The sequence below is a fragment of the Euprymna scolopes genome, chromosome 24 (genome assembly GCF_053919585.1).
Source record: "Euprymna scolopes isolate OS-2025 chromosome 24, ASM5391958v1, whole genome shotgun sequence".
NCBI classification, from domain to species: domain Eukaryota; kingdom Metazoa; phylum Mollusca; class Cephalopoda; order Sepiida; family Sepiolidae; genus Euprymna; species Euprymna scolopes.
In genome coordinates, this window is record NC_136505.1 from 43832675 (window position 1) to 43850815 (window position 18141).

Genomic DNA, 18141 nt, shown 5'->3' on the forward strand with positions numbered 1-18141 from the left:
ATTTATCTCTTTCTCTAAACGTAAGTATAAACAATTTCTCATATAGACATAGGTAACAAGGTGAGTTTAAAGATGAACAGGTTTTAGCTTTCTTTAAAATTTTCCAATTTACTATTGGGGAGTAACCTTACTCTACTAGTTCATTGTAATATTTAGACACGGAAGTTCTATTTTTGTACTCATTATTCTCAAAAGAGCACTTGTGACCGGTAAATCTTTCTTTAAATTTGTTATTTGTCATTCCTATGTAATGTTATTATTGTGGGGAAAAGAAGTAAAAAGAGCGAGACAGAGAGTCGAATTTACGAGGTTCTTTCGTAGAAAATATATCAACATAACAAACAAGGTTAACTCTCAATTTATAAAACGAAAAAGATTTATTACATTTTAGGAAATATTTTCATTGAAAATAATAGTTCATTTATGAGTGAACAAAAGGGGGAAATTAGTTTGAGATTTCGAGGAAGTTTAAGTTGATAATTCAAGAGCCGTGATTAGTTCACGGGTCTGTAAATCGTAAAGAAAACTTCCTCACTCAACTATATAAAATAATTTTCACAGAAAGTTTTTGAGTAGAGTTAATTAATCACTCTGGAAGGTTCATTGAAAAATGTGAGAAGTTTTAAAATAATTATTTTCATAAACTTAATTTGAAGTAAGCATACGATAATAAAAGGGGGAATGCAACAGTTAGTTATTGTTTCTGTGTCTGTGTGTTCGCCTACATTGTCTGATTAGCTGACGGTTATGTTCAAAGTGTTGTCGTGTTAGAGTTGAGTTGCAGACAGTAGTGATATATGCCTTCCAACACTATCTCTGAATTTTTGCTAACTCGTTTTTCTGGAAAATACAGAGCTCTTTTAAAGATTCTCATCGGCTCCCACAGACACCGAATTTCCGACAGAAAATTCTCTGATTGGTCAGAAAATCAAAACATTGAATTTTTAAAGTAATTTAGTAAAAAGGTGCCTCTAGCCGCATGCGCAGAAAACGTTTCGGGGCACTTGAACTTCCGACAGTGAAAGAGTGAACATCGTAGCTCACCATAGATTTCCCCTCCCTCTTTACATCTTATAATTAAAGTTCTGTGTTTTAAGGTTTTTTAACTCCAACTTTTAAAGAGTTCCTACCTAAAAAAAAATCCATTATTCATTGAACATTTGAATAGTTAAGTCGCTGCCTGATGATATCTGTTGTTTGATTGAAACAAATGGCTGTTTGTAGCAGCGGGATGTAAACATGTTTATTTAACAATAAATAAGTATTATTAGCTCTTTTTTATTGAGCACTATATAGCAACCTCGTTGAATTCATTAGTTTATTACGTTTGAATAACAAAAGCCCGAGTGTGTATATATATATATATATATATATATATATATATATATATATATATATATATATATATATATATATATATAAACTCTCTTCCGATTTTTATTAAAATTTACAGAACTTTAGTGTATAAATCTGGGAGCGATCTTAGTAAAGTTTTGTCTCAGAATACCCCTGATAATTATCGATAATCGATAATCGAAACCATTGTTTTAATTTATATATAATCGGTAAAGCCATTTTTTCCATGTCGTCGCTTAGCAACAATGATAATAGAACAACGAGCCGTGAAAATTCTACTGTGGGTAAGTTGATAGCATGTTTTTTGTTGTTTTTTTTTTTTGTATGACGTGGTCTGTAGGTTCAAACTTCGCACGTAAATTTCTTAATTTTGTTTTCATTAACTGCAAAGAATTTTATAAGACTTGAAAATTTACGTGTTTTTTTGCTGTCATTGTTTTTTGTTTTTTGTTTTTTTGTTTTTTTTGTCATGACGTGGTCTATAGGTTCAAACCCTGCACGTAAATTTCTTAATGTTTTTTTTTTGCGTTAACTGAAAAGAATAATAGTTTTATAAAAGAAACAGTAGGTTCTCTAGATTGTAATGTAGAATAACATATATTTTGGACAAGTTACTGCATGGAGGCATGTGAAGCTTCCTCCCGGGCGATTTCACGGATTTCGATGACAATAAAAATATAGTAGTGCGAAATATTCGTTGATTATCATTCGATCCTAAGCAACGTCGGTCTTCCTGCTAGTAATCTCATAAAACTTTGGTTCGATGAATAATTTCCGGACCAAATGCTGTATCTGAAATTGTTGCATTTCCTTTTAAAACGTAACTGTCTACTTGTTTAAAAAAAACGTGTTAGCGATCATATTGATAAAAAAGGAAAGTAAAGTTGGCAGAAGGAAATTTTGCACCAATAAATGATAATTTCACCTACTGTATAATTGTATTCTTCGATTTTAGCACAAATGCAACATTCAGACTTTTATCTCGATGAATACTCTTTGACTGTTTACTATGTATACCTTTCAATTTAACATCTATATGCACTTAATTTCCACCAATTCTTCTGTTAATTTCCGGTAGCCTTGAGAAAAGATACTAGCCTACAATGCCAAGAGTTACTTTGTGACTAGGTTCGAACCTCTCGACTAGCAGTAATTATCACTCTTCACTGATTATTGCGTAAGGATGAAACACTAGTGGAAGTAGGGATAAAAAAATTGTTAATATTTATTGTTCAAATGTTATGCAAATATATGATAAAAATGACACCGGAAGAATTAAAAAAAACTCATTATTCAAACACATCTTATTGAACACGACAGTTATTCTTTTTTCCGATCTTTATGGATAACTTTTCAATTTGCCGAGCGGTCTTTTTTATTTCAGTAGGCAAATTATACAATGATAATGATTTGAATGCAAGTTATATAATGATGATGACCGAATGTACCGATAGGAAGCGCTTGAGAAGAATATGGCCGAACAACAACCTTTGGGCGCCATTCTATATAATTTGCCTACTGAAATTAAAAAGACCGGTCGGCAAATTGAAAAGTTATCCATAAAGATCGGAAAAAAGAATAATTCTGTCGTGTTAAATCAGATGTGTTTGAATAATGACTTGCTGCCAAAATATGCAAATATAAAACTCACTATGTCTATTTATCTGCCTGTCTCCATTTTTTCAAAGTGCATCTCCTCAGAGACGTAAGGTGGTAGATATTACATTTTTTGTGGACCGTTGTATATATATATATATATATATATATATATATATATACATATAAATATATATATATATATATATATATATATATATATAACTGCCATTATCGGTCTGTCTGTCTGCATGAAGAATGGTGTCTATCAAACTAATTTGTCGATTTTAGTCTAAAGACTTGAAACGTGATATATAGGGGATTTGGCCCTGTGGAACAAATTTGATTTAGTTTTAGCCGGTAAAATAGCTGATAAGAGATCAAAACTGAAAAAAAGGGCGTAAGTCGACTTAAAGTGCTCTTCTATGCATGCATAAATATACATTTATAGGTTAAAGTCCTTTCAGTTTTAACTATCTAACGATAGGTCAAACAATAATGACTAAAGCAGGACCGCTGAATGTTTTGGTTGCGATTCTAGTTGATGGAAACCAAGTCATATTCTTTGTTTTTATTTTTGAAATAACTACTACATATTGGGTACAATATCATAATCAATAAAGAATTGGCCTTTTAATAATAAATACGAAATCTTCATAAATCAAAATATCATATTTCAGGGTATTTTACAATCGGGCAATGCCGGGCGGCCTGCTAGTTATTTATATATTCATCAACGTTTCGTCTTTATTATTGAAGAAATAAACATACAAAATTTGTACATATTTGGGGCGTTTATGACGTGAGAATAATAATTTTCATCCTATTTTTCGAACGGACCATAGTCGTTAAGATCTAAAATGTTTAAGGCTTTTATGACATCGAATGAGTGTTTATTTTGTATTGGCAATACTGACCAAAGCAAAACTGACAGAAGAAAATTATTCAACCAACAAACGACAATTCTATCTGCTCTTTAATTGTATGAGTTTTTTTTAATCAAAACATATTTTTCTTACCGTATGAGGGTAGTTCCGAAAGGGAATCTCCACCTAGAGCAGGTAATCCATCGATTTGATAGAAAACTGGGCAATTGCATCGATTTTTTTTTTTTTTTACAAGGGCGTCACCACTTATCAAGGCCCAGAGGCCACTCGAGGATAAGGGTTAATAGGTATACATTAGTCATTGTGATTTTAGCATAGTAAACAGTGGGAATTTTGAAACTTGGATTACTTAGGGGGACGATTCAATTAGAACTTGTTCACATTGGACTTTTTCTTTTTTTTTCATAGGTATCAACTCATTATCAAGGCCAAGAGGCCACTCAAGGATAAGGGTTAAAGAGTGTACAGTAGAAATTGGACAATATAATAATCATTAGTAATGAAAATTTGTTAAATTTGATAACTTATATGGAACGGCTCATCAAGAACTTATTTACGTTAGACTTGAAGACAACCATATTGTAGTCAGTCGGAAAGCAGGAAAACGGAAGACAATTCCACAGGCGTGCAGTTCTAATAAAAAAGCTTTGTTCATGGAATCTACGTTTAGGTTTAGGCACAGATAAAGAGTTGGGGGAATTATTGATAGTGTTTACAGCTAGACGAGTGTTTCTTGTGAAAGTTTTGCGAGGGGGGACCATAGATTGAAGCTCAGTCGAACACTTTCGATGGCAATAAGCATATGGGAGTGTGAAACATTCGTTGATCATCGTTCAATACCGGGCAACGTCGGGTCTCTCTGCTAAAATACATATATATATATATATATATATATATATATATATATATATATATATATATATATATACTGAGTTCGTGTAATTCAGTAAATTTTCACATACCAATGAGTTTTAAGCCAAAAAGAGTTGACTTAAGGATTAAGCTACAAAATTATCATATTTCATAATTGAGCATTAATAACCGTGAAAGCAAAATCAAGACTTCAAAATGACTTAACAAAGTTGGAAAGTGAAATTATAAAAATAGCCAGGAAAACCTTAATCAGATATAACGGTGAATTGTGGACTAGAAAAGATAGAGAGGGCCATTTTGACATCACAATGGATACTCAGACTCCTCGTAGATCACTGACTTGGTTGGTCTTTACTTACTAAAGGAGATAGACAAGAAAATTCCAGGTTTAAATGAGGGACTTTACAGGGGTGGCGCACTTTTCGTAGTTAATTCTAGCGATCGTATTACGGAAAAATCGAGAAAAACGTCAGAAATTTTTTTAAGGAATTTGTATTAGAGATAACAATGGACAGCAATTACAAGATAGTTAACTTTCTGGACGTTACCCTCAACTTAAACAATAACACATACGAACCTTATCATAAACCTAACCAGAAAACTTTCCACGTAGATTACCGATCGAACCATCCGAAATGCATGAAGAAAGCGTTGATCCCCAACATTTCTAAAAGAGTTTCAGAACTTTCTAAAAATGAGAGTCTTTTTTAAAAAAAACAAGGAATACTACAATGATGCCCTCAGGGGATCGGGATACAACGGAAAAATTGAATATAATAGAACCAATAATAGTAACTACAAATCTAGTTGCGTAATCTCGTATAACATTGGCAATGAGAGCAAGAAAAAAACCAAAGGTCAATAAGGGAAACGTTGAAAATGATCAAAAGAATAAGAACGGTGGGGGAAATAATAACAGCTGAACAGGTAAGGATGAGGGCGGCACCATTAATAAGAGAAATAGATGCAAGAGACAGGTTTGGTTCAATCCACCATTCAGCAAGCATATCAAAAATAATATATCTAAGAAATTCTACAGAATAATAGACCAAAACTTCCCCCAGGATAATAAATTAAGCAAAATAATAAATAGAAACTCTGTAAAATTATCTTTCTCAACGTCCAGAAAGTTAACTAACACTATAATCAGCTCCAACAATAGAAAAATCAGCAAAATATAGAACAATAATGAACTAGCATCAAACGAAAGTATCCTAAACAGAAAATGTAATTGCAGAATACCTGGAAATTGTCCGTTGGATGGGAAATGTCTAACCTCGGAAATAGTGTATAAATGCGAGATAAAAACTGACAACACTAAGAAGATATATCTGGGTGCCATGTGAACAGTGTTTAAGGACAGATATAGAAACCACGTAGTATCATTTAAAAAGGAAGCTGAGATAGAAACTAATAGAGATGGCGTTAACGATAGCAGGGCGGGGGGGGGGTAAAAAAATCAGCATTAAAAATAAAAACAAAAAGAGGAATACAACTGCATTAGGTGATTGGGTTAGGGAACTTAACAGTAATAATGAAAAATTTGAATTGAAATGGTCAGTAGTGGACAGGGGGCAGAAGCACAACCCCGGGAAATCAAAAAGGTGCAATCTATGTTTATTGGAAGCCTTCTACATAGTGAATTCCAAAGAGGAAATTTTGAACAAAAGACTAGATGCCATACAGGGATGTCTTCACAGGACAGGAATAGATTTCTGCTATCACTCCTTAAATGTAACTGAAGTATAACTTTCTACAACAATAAGAATCATCGGATGCTAGGATTAAATTTTAATGTAGAGTTAAATAGCTAGAAATGTTTAATCTAAATGAAGGATCCAAATCTAACATGCAAATATAGTTTCTATTATTCTAAACCGGATAAGAAATATAAATAAAGTATAAAGCTCATCTAAAAATGGAATTTTTCTCCATAACGGTAAGCATTTTTGTATTCAGTTGTAGCAGTATTGATGGTGAAATAAGTGATACCCTCTTCAAATCAATAAAACAACTTAACAATTAAACTAGTTTTTATTAAAAATTAAATTAGCAATTTGGGGGCTGAAAATTAATTTAATTGATTTTGTCATCTGACATCTTAAGTTGGTAGAATCCATGCTGATTTACTTATTTTCTTACTTTACTCCCTGTTCTAAATGTTTTTACCCATAAATGCAGGAGTAGACATCTTCTCATCGGATGTGAAACACATTTGTAGCTATTGGATGGTTTTGCTGTCAGAATAATAATTAGAGGATATATACTGTTTTATTTAGATACCCAAGAATACAACACACGAATTATAAGACATGAGCAGCATACGTGATTAATAACAGATGTGGGTTAAACCATGGGTAAAAACCAATTTTTTAAGATTAAAAACATAATTTATATCCTTAAGTTGTTAAATAAGCCATTGTAGCACGTTCTGGATCTGTCTGATTAAATTAATTATTAAATCATAGACGCCTTCTAGTAATCAATGAACCGAAAACATCAAACTGCCTGAATTATCTCATTTTAGCTGTTATAGAAAATAAAAATCGACTCAGTTTCCAACAGAATGAACTAGTAGCAATTAACAATATAACTGGATTATCTCCCTTCATAATTGTCTTTAGAAACGATATGAAAACATATTCAAGTAGAATGACAATAAATTTTAAAACATTAAATAATAATAAATAGATTAGAATACCTCACTCGAAATGTTGTACAAGAACTTATATATATATAATACAGCCTCTTTATTTATTCTCATATTCAATTAAACTTTAAACCTAAAACGGTCTTAAATCTAAGTACTATAATAACGATAATCTGTAAACATTACTTGCCACTAATACGGAACTAAAATTAACCGTAACACTATTGCAAGGTTGTTACAGCCATACTATAAATATAGAAATAAAAATTAAAAAACTCTTTTTATAAAAAATTAATTATTGGGAAATAAAGAAACAGCGAGATCAAATTTAGGAACTCGACGAATGGGATATATAAAAAAATTTTTTTAAATAGCTTAGGGTTTTCTGTGAAAACTTCTCATGACTCTGTTCTTAAATAAGGATACGAAAATTAGGCGACATATTAATACTTAAATGGGCTTTTCCGTAGCTACAGCAAAGGTAAATGTTTCTCACATGCTTTTCCTGTTAAGGGAATTTTTCTTTTTTTCTTTCTCTTCAAAAATGCTCTATTGTCAAAAGTGTGTTTATTCATAAAGTCTGAAGAAATGCTGGTTTTGGAAAAATTTTCAAACGATATAATGTTTGAAATTGTTCGACTGGACATGGAAACACTTGTAACGTAAAATGAAAAACACTTTTTGTTGCCATCAACGCCCTTTTTGAAGTCTTGATTTTGCTTTCACAGTATATATATATATATATATATATATATATATATATATATATATATATATATATATATATATATATATATATATATATATATATATATAGTACTGTACTGTATGTGGATGACTATATATATATATATATATATATATATATATATATATATATATATATATATTAGTGATGGGACGATTGCAATATTTTTTTCTGATTCCAATACAATTTCCGATTCCGTACGAAATTCCCAATTCCAATACAGTTACCGATTCTGATTCCGATTCTTTATAAATCTCTAAATATTTTACTATAAAGTTGTTATTTTGTCCTGATTACTGTAAAAAAACACATCTTAAATGTGCATGTATTTTCTCAAACGTGAAAACACACTTGTGAGGGTGTGATCTAGAGATTTTAGTCCCACTGGAAGTTTAAATCAATAAATATTTATTATTTTATTATTACTACAAGCAGTGGAAGACATTTTATACAAACAAAATCAAATAAAAAAAAATAAAATAGATAATTAAATGGAATCAGTTTTGGCATCGGAAAATAGACTAAAATTTTCCAGATTCCGATACCCCAAAAAGCCCTGATTTTTCTGATTCCCAATTCCGACACTAATATATATATATATATATATATATATATATATATATATATATATATATATACACACTCGTTCCATTTAATATAAACATACACACACGCGCACTTATATATATATATATATATATATATATATATATATATATATATATATATATATAAGTGCGCGTGTGTGTTTATATTAAATGGAACGAGTGTGTGTTTTTTTTTAATTTTATTATCGATATTTATGTACAAAGTTTTGTTGGGGACGTGACGTAAAACAGCTAACGCTCAGAGAAAGTGTAATGTTTGCTTTATTGTTCCGACGCGATAATATATTTTGCTGAATTGCAACAAGACACGCCAAAGCCGGAATTGGGTCAGTTGTTTCGGTTTGTGGTCAGTCTGTCTAGAAATACACTGATGTTGTTAATGATGTCTCTGTGCTTGACCGATGATCATCATAAGATGTCCTCTAGTGAGCACTTGAATGTCTTTCCTAGTCGTTGACCGTCAAGTACTGTCACCCATTCAATAAATTGGCCACACGATCAGCACCATCTTAAACACAAAGGATAAAACTAAAAATAATGAGGCCCCTCACTGACCTTTTATGACAAATGAATTTACTGAATCATTTCCCTACTCCAAATGTTTAGTGCTCACATTATGGCAAACTATCTATATATAAAAGATGAATGTTGTCTGTCTGTTGGATACTCTTTGGTCCCATCCTCTCGCTGTGCACACTCTACATTCGAGTGTATTTTCCTGTTCTTATTATAATTGTGTGTATATTTTAATTTCACCACACTAAATTCAGACTAGTAAATACACCGATTATGTAGAGTGTCTCACAAGCATGTGATTTCTCCCAATTTTCTTATTAGTTTGTTCAACTGGGGATCGGGCATCCTACCGGATACCAGACATTCACCCACTATCTCATATACAGTTTTTTAGTGCCTCCTTCTGTAGTAATTATTCTTTCGGTGTTCTGCATTATGTATTTTTTAATTCTTTCTTTGTGTCATTGTCAAAGCCTTCTATACAAATCAGCTCCCTTCCTCCGTCTTTCCTTTTCACATAGAATTGGTCAGTATCCTCCTTTGAGTGTACTGCATTGTGCATAGTCATGAGTTTCCTAGTCTTCTGGTCGAGATGCCTCAGTTCTTCTTTGGTCCAACTTATAAATGGTCCAGAGTATCCTACTGGTGACACTGATTATGTGTTTATATCCTTAATTAGGCTTGTATAGTTTAGTTTCTAGGAGCTTTCTTGTTCTTCTGAGGTATTCCTTTCCAATTTTCCCCTTCATCCCTGTTCGATCCTGGATATGACCTTAAACTATATCTGATGGCGAAGCCTCAGCTTGCGGGCTTTGGGAAGTGTAGAGTCACCCTTTAATTGGCATTGGTCTCAGGTCCATTTTGACCCGGACTGGTAGTACCTATTAGGGTCCCAACTATGGGTTAAATAGAAACTGACTTAAAAAAAACAAAAAACAAATATACTCTATTAAAAAATTGTTCTTCAAAATCACTGGATTCGGTATTAAATAACCTAAAAAGGGTTGATATGCCATAAAACAAAAACAACCAACCAACTAACCAACCAACCAACCTTCATCCCTGTTGTTTTGATGGTCTCTGCTTCCAGGTCGCCCAAATATTTGTAGCTATCATGTTCACCTACTGCCCTCACCTCTGTTTTGGTGGATAGTATCATACCTTCCGTTGCTTCCAGTTTTCTCTGTCTCATAATCAGCAGTGTGCACTTTTCCGAATTCCATTCGGATATCACGGCTGAAAATTCTGGTTGTGTTTATTAGTGTCTCTAATTCCTTCTTGGTCTTTGCAAATAACTCTAGGTCATCCATATACATTAAGTGGTTTATTCTTTCATCTGTATCAGTGAACTTGCATCCGGCTTAGTATTTTCTTAGTATAGTGTCAAGGGGCATCATGGCTATGATGAACAGTAATGGTGAAAGGGAATCACCTTGGAAGATACATCTTTGTGTTTGTTGTTATTATTATTATTATTATTATTATTATTATTATTATTTGTTTTTATTATTATCATTATTAATTTCTGCTATCATTATTTGTTATTATCATTATTATTTATCTGCTATTATTATTTGTTTTTTCTTATTATCGTTATTTTTCTATTATTATTACTATTTGTTGTTATGATTATTTGTCTGTTATTATTTTTCTGTTAGTATTATTTGTCTGTTAATATTTTATGCTGTCATCATCATCATCATCATCATCATCATCATCATCATCATCATCATCATTTGTTGTTATTATTATTTTTCTTTCATTATTATTATTATTTCTAATTATTATTCGTCTGTTATTATTATTATTATTATTATTATTTATTATTATTATTATTATTATTATTATTATTATTATTATATTATTATTATTATTATGATAATTATTATGTTGCTATGTCTTTTTGAAACTAACTTCTGAATTCATCATTTAAACTTCAAAAACAAATTAGGTGCTTATGCACTTATTGCATTTTAAAAAAATAGTATTTTCAAGTTAAATTCAAGTTTTACATTATTGTTTTTCTTATTAAATTCAAGTTTTACGATATTATTTTCATTAAATTGTTAAGTTAAAGTACAGCATAGTTGCAAAACACTTCCTTCCCATGTAAAGAATGGCTTTCTAAGCACTGTTGATATATGGAATACAAAATTCAATTTTTAACTGTTTTAAGACCAAAACCAGTGCAGACATTTTTTTTAAAATAAATATATTTATTGACTAGCGGGAAGGGGGAGGGGACTTTACCGAGGCGTAAAATACGCTTAAATATGATATTTTAATTTGTTCAGATTTCGTATATATTATTATAGAGTCGTGATTTCAAAAGTAAAAAAAAAGTATTTGGGTGCCATCAGCCAGAATTGGAACTGAAAGCCAAACTGTAGCATTCAAAGCTGGTGATGTTACCACTGTACGGACATGACACGCATACGTACTGATTAAAAATTAAAAATTAAAAATAAATTAAGATGAATATATAAAATGTATCATAACTTTTCAATTTTAACCCATTTTTTTACCTCTTCAAAACTATTGTAACCGACTAACGATCCATAAAACATCAGTCCATAAAAAAAAACCCAATCATTTGAGGCCTCTAGCACCACTTTGCGACTTTTTGTTTCGGAGGAGATAGAGTTTGAAAATATGGAGACAGGCAGACAGACAAACAAGATTTTTATATATAAGATTAAAACAAAGTCAATATTTTGATTTATAATAAATTCTTCACCAGGAAAATCCAGATTTTTTACCGTTGCATAGCAATGATAATGCTTACAATCTTATTTATTCCTCTTTCATAATACAAGCAATATATATGTTTTTTTAATAACTATTTAGTTAAAGAAAAGTTCTTTCACAGATTTATTGACAACTAGCTGGCCGCCCAGCGTTGTGCAGTTATAGAATGCACTTGGATATCATATTTTAATTCATGGAGATTTCATATTTATTCTTATAGAGTCAATTATCTATCGGTTATTATATTGTAACCAAATATATAGTAATGGTTTCAAAAGTTTAAAAAATATATAACTTGGGTGCAATCAGCTAGAATTGAAAGCAAAACATCCACCCATCCAGTGTGACGTGACCGTCCTAGGGAGCAATTGGGCTCCCCACTGAGGGGAGGCTGAGATTCCTGAAACACTGGAGAATTTCGGCCAGATATGATTGTTTTATTTGTTGAGTATTGTTGTATGTCCCGGCGACATCAACCAAACCTTGCTGAAAGAAAGATTTGAGTCATAAATTTTTTTGTTTTGGTGAAAACGACAATTTGATGTCACCTTGAGAGACATAACGAAGCATAATGACTTAGGGTTGTTTGGCCTTTGAGTGCAGTTGCCAGACCGGCGAGGTCACAGGGTTAACCTTTTAATCGTGAGAAATGGGCCTGCAATCACAGGTGCAAACCGAGGAAGATGGGGCTTCCCCTGAGGTGATGTAATTAGTTGCGATTGGTCCAGGAAACGGCCTCGACCCACCCCGTCATCTTACTACATAAGCGAGTCCCTGCGCTGAAAATCGGCAGATTAAGCTGAGATTTTGAGAGAATCAAATACCATCGCAGTTCGTCGCCCCTCCTCTCTTTTTGCATCCTTCCACCGCCATCTCGAGAGAGAAGAATCAATCTATTGTTATTTTTTTGGCTCAATGGAGTCTGGTAAAATACGAACAATTGTATAAAAGTATATATTGTGTATATCTATCTTGAATTAACCAGTAGAATAGATAATCCAGTCTATCTTGTGTGCATGAGATTTATTCACTTCCAGCGTGACAGATCTACGAAGCAGCAGCATATCAACCCGAAAGTGAAATCGACTAAATCGATCAACGGGTCCTACTATGCTGAGATACCTTGCGAAGGATCCCCTATGAAGGAGCACGGGTCACATTTGGGTGACCTGCAACGGGGATAGCTCCACATGTGAAGCTGGTTAACCGGTATTGGACCACATTTGGTTCCGTGACCAAAGTTAGACCACACCAGCACGGCCGTAGCCATGATTTAACTCACTACACGGGTAGTGAGTTCAAATCTTGTCAGTAGCTGTAATTCAAATCTTGTTTGTAGCTGTAATTCAAATCTTGTCTGTAGCTGAATACTTAATGCTTTGCCAGGGCTCTCAAGGGTATTTTTATTGTGATGCCATTGCTAGATGGGGTGTCTACCACAACTTAAGAGAGTCCCATCTACCCTTGAGAGAAGGATAGACCGTGCAAGTTTCTCTACCTGATAACTTACCTCGCAGTACATACAGTGCCTCGAATTCCCAAATGGTCACCCATCTGGTACTGGCCAGGCTCAACATTGCTTAACTTTGGTGATCTTGTGAGAACCAGTGTGTCAACATAATTGTGCCGTATCAAAACATATAGCGTTCCAATTGTTACCATTTGAGCTACCGTGGATGAGAAATAGTTTAAAATTAAATGACTTTAACATAAAAATGTGTATTTGCGCATGCATACAAATGACATTTTTAGTTAACTTACATCCGCCAAGTTTAATTTTTTTTTTTATTTTGACCCCTTAGCAGCTATTTTTACCTACTCGATGCCTCTGTTCAGTCTTAAAAGACAAAGTATACCCTCTGTAGGGGCAGCTGCATGTGAAATTGTGAGGCAAGGGTTGCACAATCCCCAACCACACCTCTCCTGAATCGGCACTGTTTAAGTCCAGTGGCAAGGAGAAGTCCAGGACAACAGGAAACAATGCACATACAGCACCTGGAAGTTCCAAATAGTCACCCATTTAGTACTGACCAGGTTCAATGTTGCTTAACTTTGGTGATTCAGCAGGAACCAATGTGTCAACGTGATTATGCCATATGCTATGATTATGCCGTTTTACCTACTAAAACCCAGAAAAGAATAGTTTACAAGAAATACAATCATGTGACCCACCTCGTGCCGATATTTTGACATGCAGGCACAATAAGTTTTATAAATTAAATTTTGAAGAAAACAAATGAAGCATGCAGTATCCCCTGTGAGTGCACAATGAACAAGGCATGAAAAAGTGACTAAGTTCAGCATTGCCCCCATCCCATTTAGCCCCAAAAGTCCCCAAGGCCTTAACATATTTAAATTTGAGTTCAGCACCATCCAAAACTGCTAAATAGACATACACAGAAAATTTTGGCCAAATATGGTAAAATAGTCCCAAAAATGGAGTGCTTCTATTAGCCCTAAAAGAGCCCCTTAGGCACATCCAAGAATTATCGCGAAGTACAGACAAACAAAATTATATAGAAATCAATTAGTTAAACCTTTTAAGAAAGTTTTATAAAAATCCAAGGCATAAATTTTTTTTGATAAGTACAAAAGTGTCTATTTTAGCCATTTTAACCTGAAAGCCACCCCTGGGGGGCGGGGAGGCAGCTAAAATTTTCCCGGAAAATCTGTTCTGTTATTGTTTTACTCATATCATGTTTAATGTTTGTGCAAAATTTCAAAAAATTGCAAGGAGTATTTATTGAGAAAAGTGCAGACAGATGAACAGACAAAGGTGAATTTACAGGTCCACCCTCCTTTTGTCGGGGGACCAAAAAAAAAAAAAAATTCAACATGTTTCTCACAACTAGTTCAAATATATAATAATAAGGTTCTTTCCCCCAGTTTATTCACTATTCAAAAATAACTGGAAAATGATTGAAGAGTTAATAGCAATATATATATATATATATATATATATATATATATATATATATATATATATGTATGTATATATATAAAAGTGAAAATGTCTGTCTGTCTGTGTACATTTCCCTACGCAATAACTCAATCAATTTTCGGTCTACAGACTCGAGATTTGACATAAGAGGTACTGTGATTTGGGAAAATCTTTTAAATCGTGTTTCGTCCAGAAATTTGGCTGTTAAGGGGTCAAAGTTCAACGATTTGACCTTTGAGAACCCTACCAAACTCCTCCGCCAATTTTGGCTCTAACATAAACGGTATTCAGAGATAGGGCAAGCTTTTTAATCGGTTTGGGTCAAAAATTTAAGCTGCCAATGGGTCAAAGTTCAATACTTTTGACCTTTGCAGTGTTTAGCAAAGTATTCAGCAAATTTTGGGTGTAAACATTTGAAATTTATACATAACGGCAAGCATTTTAATCAGTTTTGGGGCGAAAATTTGGCTGCCAAATGGTCAAAGTTGAAAGAGTTGACCTTTGCAGATTCTACCAAATTCCTCGGCCAATTGTGGGTCTAAAGACTTGAAATTTTAGATGTAGGTAAGTTGGACATGGGTAAAACGTTGTATTTTGATTTGAGACCAAAATAATAAATATTAAGGGGTGAACATTAGGGTCAAAGATAAAAAAAATTGACCTCTGCGGTCTCTACGAAATTACTCAGACAAATTTTGGTCTAAACATTTGAAATCTTACATAAAGTGTATTCACACGTAGGGCAAGTTATGAACAGTACATTGGGCCCAAGCAAAGCTGGGCTGAACTGCTAGTATATATATATAAAAGTGAAAGTGTCTGTCTGTCTGTCTGTGTACATTTCCCTACCAAATTACTCTGTCAATTTTCAGTCTACAGGCTCGAGATTTGATACAAGCGGTATTGAGATTTGGGAAATTTTTTTAATCGGTTTTCGGCCAGATATTTGGCTGTCGAAGCTCAACGATTTGACCTTTTAAACTCTACCAAACTCCTCCGCCAACTCTTGGTCAAAACACTTGAAATTTTAGATATAGGTTCCTTAGACATGGATCAAACTTTTTTAATTTGATTTGAGCCCAAAACCATGAATCTTAAAGGGGTCAAAATTGGAGTCAAAGTAAAAAAATATTTGACCTCTGCGGTCCCTACCAAATTACTCAGCCAATTTTTGGTCTAAACATTTGAAATTTTACATAAAGTGTATTCAGACAAAGGGCAAGCTTTTTAATCAGTTTTTGACCGAAAATTTCGCTTCCAAGGGGTCAAAGTAAAAAAGACTTGACCTTTGCGGTCTCTAGCAAACTATTCAGCAAATTTTTGGCCTAAACATTTGAAATTTTACATAAAGGGTATTCATATAAGCAGCAAGCTTTTAGATCAGTTTTTGAGTGAAAATTTGTCTGCCAAGAGGTCAAAGTGGAAAGTGTTGACGTTTGAAGACTCTACCAAACTCCTCTACCAATTTTGGGTCTAAACACTTAAAATTTTGGATGTAGGTTATCTGGACATGAGTCAAACTTTTAATATATATATATATATATATATATATATATATATATATATATATATATATATATATATATATATATATAAAATAATTTAAAAAGAGCATAAAAGAAAAAAATTATTACTATAAACGATTTGCTAAACAATCAGGTATTCAGTATTCTTTCATAATGCAATTTTTCTGGGTTGGCACCTTAATCTAATATATAAAGGGCTATATGTCTGTTTGTCTGTCAGTCTGTCTGTCTCCATATTTTCAAACTCTCCTACGAAACTAAAAGTCGCAGAGCAAACTGGAATCAAATGATTGGATGTTTTTTTACGGGCCGTTCTTTTATGGGTCTTAAGCCAGTTAAAATAGTTTTTAAGGGGTAAAAAAAATGGGTCAAAATTGAAAAAAATCGTTAAATATTTTGTACATTCATCTAAGTTTATTTTTAATTTTTAATCAGTTTATATGCGCGTCACGTCGGTACAATGGTGACGTCACCAATTTTGAATGTTTCGTTTCGATTCTTACTGATGGCATCTAAATGCATTTTTTTTTTACTTTTGAAATCACGACTCTATAATAATATATATGAAAGCGTATTTTACGCTTAAATACGATATTTTTCAATGCATAAATATCAGAAAAGAAATAAATAGAAAGAGTCTCTTGATATTGTAAACAAGCTCGAGTGTGTAAAGCAATATTTATAAACATTGTTAAGTTCAAAGTATCTAACAATTTAAACAAACGATTTATTGCGCATTTTATTTCAGTTCTATATTTAAGCATCGATATTACGTAGGCGGTAATGTGTGAGTATTTATTAATACAAACAACTCCACTTTTGTAAAAGCAGTATCTCTTCATATTTCCTCAATCATTTCCTCGACAAACCTTAGCAACAAAATCTCACCCCTTTACTGTTGGGGGTCTCTAAATTCCAGAAAGCTTTCTATTCTAATAGTTTATTCCCTCGAACCGCTAGACTTTGGAATTCTCTTCCTGCTACCTTTAATGTAATGTAAACCAACATCCTGTTAAACTTTCTTAGGCATGGTCCCAAATAGTAGCCCCTTACGTCCAAATGGCGATATGCCTTGTTAGGGGTAAACGTGAGTAAAAAAAAAAAAAAAAAAAAAGAAGAAAAACACTTCGGTCGATATGAAAATTGTTTTTCACTTATAATAACTTGTAACTTCCATCTATAACTTCTTTCGCGGCGCACTAGTAATCATTTCGATGTGATGTGTCGCGGCACGGCGGTTGGCAGCCGCTTATATAGACATATGAAAATTCCTGACTATGTAAAGGTAGATATATATATAACAATTAGAGAAGTAATTCATTTTTAGTCGCATGCAAGTCACTCCGTCGGTCGGTCGGTCGGTCGGTCGGTCGGTCTGTCCGTAACACTTTTGTGCTTGGCCTTTTTGGTTAAGATCTAAGGCCTGTTGTTAATAAATGCTATTCTTAGCTTTTACACGTCAATAAAAAAACGTTTTAAAAAATTGGGAGTTAAGTAGGACGTCCCCCAGTACGAAAGGGTGAATGCGGTATCATGATGAAAGAAGATACTATCTGGGAGAAACTTTTTTGTTTAGTTCTGGAGTGACAAGGATGACGAACGACCCCCACAATCCCCCCTTTTGAGTTGGCTATGTGCCTAAGTTTTTTGTTCATTGTTGATTTTCAATGTATTTTTAACATGAATAAAGGA

At 33.0% G+C, this 18141-nt stretch overlaps 1 protein-coding gene across 2 annotated transcripts in view; it reads right to left on the bottom strand.

Moving 5' to 3' along the window:
• LOC145246679 (low-density lipoprotein receptor-related protein 6-like) overlaps positions 1–18141 on the bottom strand; it is a 166729-nt gene that overhangs the window by 140841 nt on the left and 7747 nt on the right. The window lies entirely within an intron of this gene.